Raw genomic sequence first — 5026 nt, 5'->3', positions numbered from 1 at the left:
GAAGGCCTCAGCCTCAACAATTACTCTATGTTGTTCCTTACCTTCTAATGAGTTGAATTGCTAGAGAAAGCTACTTGTTTTCCTCACTTTTTTTGATGGTGATTCTCGGCTAGGGAGGCAGCCGTATGGTTGCTTCTCTTTTTCTCTCAAAGTTTCTTTTGTTGCTCTTCCTTGTTCTTTCTTTCTCTTGAAGTTTCTATTAATAAATAAAATGATCACATGGAAAATTAATAAAATGAGGGGCAGTCAAGGCTTGGCCGGCCACCCCTCATTTTGGGCCAACTTTTCTCTTTTTTTATTCTTTTGGCCCAATTGGTCGTGGCCTCGTCTTAAAATTCAAATTAATTTCCGAAGTTCCCGATTTTTGTCCCTCGTCGTTCATTATTTCCACATTAATAGGTCATGAACAACACACACCTATGAAATAAGATCAACATAGCCTTATTCCTTTCAAGCCTAGTTCATTTCGAATTTTTCCGAATAGGCGAAAACTCGGGATATAACAGGACCCAGTGATAGCTAGACGGGTATATCGAAGCTATGTAGTTATAGTTTGTAATCGTCATACCATAGCAGATTTGATTGAGTTAGATATGGTAGATTTTGATTTTATTATGGGTATGGATTGGCTGGCTTCTTGTTATGCTAATGTCGACTTTAGAACAAAGATGGTTTGATTCTGATTTCTAGATGAGCCAGTTTTAGAATGGAAAGGTAACGTTGCGTCGTCGAGAGGTAGGTTTATTTCCTACCTTAATGCAAGTAAGATAATCAGAAAAGGGTATATTTATCATCTGGTTCGGGTTCGGGATGTTAAAGCAGAGTCACCTACCCTTTTACGCTCCTGTCCCTGTGGTTAGTGAGTTCCCAGAGGTGTTTCCAGATAAGCTTCCAGGCCTTCCTCTAGAGCGGGATATTGATTTTGCTATTGATTTATTACCAGATACTCAGCCGATATCCATTCCTCCTTGTAGGATGGCACCTACAGAGCTGAAGGAGTTGAAGGAACAATTGAGGGATTTACTCGAGAAGGGCTTTATTAGACCGAGTACATCGCCGTGGGAGCGCCAGTATTATTTGTGAGAAAGAAAGATGGATCCTTGCGAATGTGTATTCATTACAGACTACTGAATAAGGTGACTGTAAAGAATAAGTATCTGTTTCCGAGGATTGATGATTTATTTGATCAGTTGCAGGGTGCTAGGTGCTTTTCGAAGATAGACTTGAGATCGGGCTATCATCAGGTTAGATATGGACACTTCGAGTTCATACTAGATATGGACACTTCGAGTTCCGTGTTATGTCATTCGGATTGACTAATGCTCCAGCTATATTCATGGACTTGATGAATCGAGTATTCAGACCTTTTCTAGATCTATTTGTGATTGTCTTTATGGATGATATTCTAATTTACTCACTGTCAGAGGTTAAGCATGCAGATCATTTACGTGAGGTGCTTAGAGTTCCTCGAGAAAGAAAGTTATATGTGAAGTTTCTAAGGGTGAGTTCTGGCTGAACTCTGTGGCTTTCCTTGGTCATATTATTTCAGATGAAGGAATTAAAGTTGACACGCAAAATATTAAAGCTGTGAAGACTTGGCCATGACCCACGACACCGACAGAGGTACGTAGTTTTCTGAGTTTGGCAGGTTACTATAGGAGGTTCGTAGAGGGATCTTCTTCTCTTTCATCCCCATTGACAAGGCTGACCCAAAAGTCAGCTAAGTTTCAGTGGACAAACGCATGTGAGTGAAGTTTTCAAACATTGAAGGATAGGTTAACTTCAACACCCGTTCTAACTCTTCCAGAGGGAACAGATAGATATGTGATATATTGTGACGCTTTGTGTTACAGCCCTCGCTTTCGCGGTGGTAGAACTTACGATTTCCTAGTTGGGTAAGCCTTGAGAATTGAGACCCGAGCCCGAGTTTTAGAGATAGAAAGTGTCTCATCCCGTGTGAAATGGTACCAGCAAGTATTCCTGGTGATTTGCAGGATTAGAGGGGGAATGAATCGAATCGACGCGATCTGAACTGAATAAGAAAAACCTGTAGGACATCAGTCAAGATCGACGGGTCGTCGAACCTGTCGACGGGCCATCGTTGTGCGGCGTCGATAGGGTTCCGCAGCTATGCATTCTGCAGGCGCAGGTCGACGGGCAAGTCGATGGACCGTCGACACGTCGACGGGCCGTCGACCCGCTCATCGAACCGGACCGCTGTAGCCTTTTGGCTTCTAAGTATAACTATGTGGGTCACGACTTCATTTCATATTTTCCTCTTTACAAAAATCAGAAAACCCTAAAATATTTCCTCCCAATATTTTTCATCCTATTAGCGAAGATTTGACGAGACCCGAACCCCATAAACCCGAGATGGTGAAGAAGAAAGGTTGCTTCTAGGATTTTTTCAAGAGTGGAGTTTAGGGAGTTGAAGTTGGAGTGATTCTTGACCCCTCAAGGTATGTAAATGATTTCTACCTTTGTATTTAAGTTGAGTATCAAGAGTTTTGGTGATTACTAAGTGAAGAGAGAGGTAATTGTGGAAGTGTTAAGTTGATGAAGAGCAATGTAGTGATATAGGGTTGTTTTAAGAGATGATTGAAAACGGGATTATGTAGATTTTGATATATATATATATATATATATATATATATATATATATATATATATATATGCGTTGTTATTGTCGATGTGAGTATCGTAGTTGATGTGGGATCAAATGAGAAGTTGAAGAGTTGTTAAACTTATGAGAGAAATGTTGTTCATGATTCGTTAAGCCCTCTATGCATCAAAAAGGGGGTTAGCAAGTGAAGTACCTAGTCTAATAGAGGTCCATGTTGTCTTAATTTTAGATTTACAAGTCGAGAAGTAGGAGTTGGTCGATTTGATATACGTCGAGGTATGTTAAGCTACCCTTTTCTTCTTTTGGCATGATCCTATGATACGACCCAATAAGCGAGTAAGCGAGCCCACATTACTCTACTCTTAGAAGTATTAGGAGTATTACAGTCTTTGATGATCATGTACCCTTTACGATTATTCCTTACATTCATGGGTCCGATTTTTATGTATACGATTATTCATGCATTTCATTCATTTATATATATCTATATCTATATATATATATATATATATGTGTGTGTGTGTGTGTGTGTGTGTGTGTGTGTTGACCCGTGACCAGAAGGCATTATATACGCAAGTATTATATGTATATGGGGTATGGAAAGGAGCAGGCGTTATTGTTATACCCCGTACTTTGTACGTTGGAATATTCTAAGTTGGTTGCGACAAGTTATGGACAAGACTTTTAATTTTCGGTTTTGTTGATTTTTGTTTTAATGCACAAGTTGCATATTCATCTTTTCATTGGTATGGAGTGTTAAGGGTAAATTTGGAATAAGAAAAATTTGGGGTTAAGAGTGAATTATGGAAAGTTAGGCATTTCATGAAAATTAAGGGCTAGAAGTGAAATTTTGGAAACTAATTATTTCATGAAAATGGCCATATGTGGCCATGTGTGTGGTGTGGGCCATAGGGCCATGTGGATGAGTTATATAAGTGGGATAAGATGACTTATTAATCATCTTCATCACATTCATCACCTAGAAAATTCAAGAAACATCAAGAGAAAGAAAAAAAAAAAAGAAGGAGAAAACGGCCAAGAGGGGCTGGCCGAACCAGCCCTATGGAGTTGATCATGAAAAATTATTTTTCCTAGCATTCCTACCAATCGGAAGGTCCTTATTAACATGGGATGATTGTTGAAGCAAGTAGAGTGTTTGTTCTTGAAGTTCTCAAGCCTAGCCGTGTGAAGAAGTGGGTGAAAAAGATAAGGTTCAATCTTATTTTTCATATGTTATGGATGGTTTGTGTATGTTGTGGAGTGTAGAAATGAATGAAATTCATAAAAATATGGATGTTGGAGCTTGGCCGAATAGGTGCATGTGTGTAGAAGTGATGAACTAATTTTTATTTAGTATTTTTGGTTGTTGTTGTATGGATTCTATGATGAGAATGAAGGTTTAATGACTTAATTGGAAGTTGGAGTCGTTTGTAGGTTATTAGGGAAGATAATTGATTTTAATGTGGTTTCTTGAAATTATGAGAATTATGTTGTTAACATGCGGATTATTGGTGTAGTTCATGAATTTGGAAGAAAGAAATGTGTTGTTGTTGTGTTTATTGGAAATAGAGGATTTCGGGTGGAGTAGTGTATGGTTGGGTTGTTTTGAATATTGTATGGATCGCTTGGAATGTTCTTAAATCTTGCTTGGATGGTTGCGGGTTAGTGATTGAATATGTGAGTATTGGTATTGGCTTAATTGTATGTAGTTTATTTGAATATAAATGAAATGTTGCCGAATTGTGTAGAAAGGAATTATTAACGTTAGAATGCGTTTTGAATCACTTATGTATGTTATTGATGTTGTTGGAATGGTTGTTGGTATTGTTGTTGATGATATTGGCCGAGTTGAATTCTCGGGGTTGTTGAAGTTGTAGGGGAAATGCTGCCCAAATTTCTGTAAATAAAGTGATGGCTTGGGATTGGATTCTTAAGTGCTTATGGCTAATGTTGGGTACCTAATGACCTTATTGTAGATTTTGAGCAGACGAGACTTGAGTTTGGATTAGCTTAAGAAGCAAATGAGGTATGTAAAGCTTACCCTTCCTTCTTTTGGCATGTCTTAGATATGAGTAAGATATGATATGTTATGAGCCTTGGGGGTAACTCTATTCTTAAATTCCGAACATGTTTATGATTTATACTTGTTTCTTGATGTTCGCATTTTGATACGGTCGGATTATGGTCCTTATGTCTTCCGTATGATTGGATTTTAAAGGTTGCATAAAAAGTTTTGTTTTTAAAAGATTTCTGTAACTACGACCGTCCGTAACTTTCACAGACAGAACCGGATGGCTTTGATACGCTCGTAGATGATTCTATAACGTATAATGACTATGACTTTCGTAGGCGGGCCCGGATTGGGTTGACGCTCGTCCGTGGGTCCCGCGACTTTTCTATGTT

The sequence above is a fragment of the Lycium ferocissimum genome, chromosome 2 (assembly GCF_029784015.1).
Source record: "Lycium ferocissimum isolate CSIRO_LF1 chromosome 2, AGI_CSIRO_Lferr_CH_V1, whole genome shotgun sequence".
Taxonomy (NCBI): Eukaryota; Viridiplantae; Streptophyta; class Magnoliopsida; order Solanales; family Solanaceae; genus Lycium; species Lycium ferocissimum.
The sequence above is the reverse complement of the archived record's forward strand: the minus strand, read 5'-3'. Positions refer to the sequence as shown.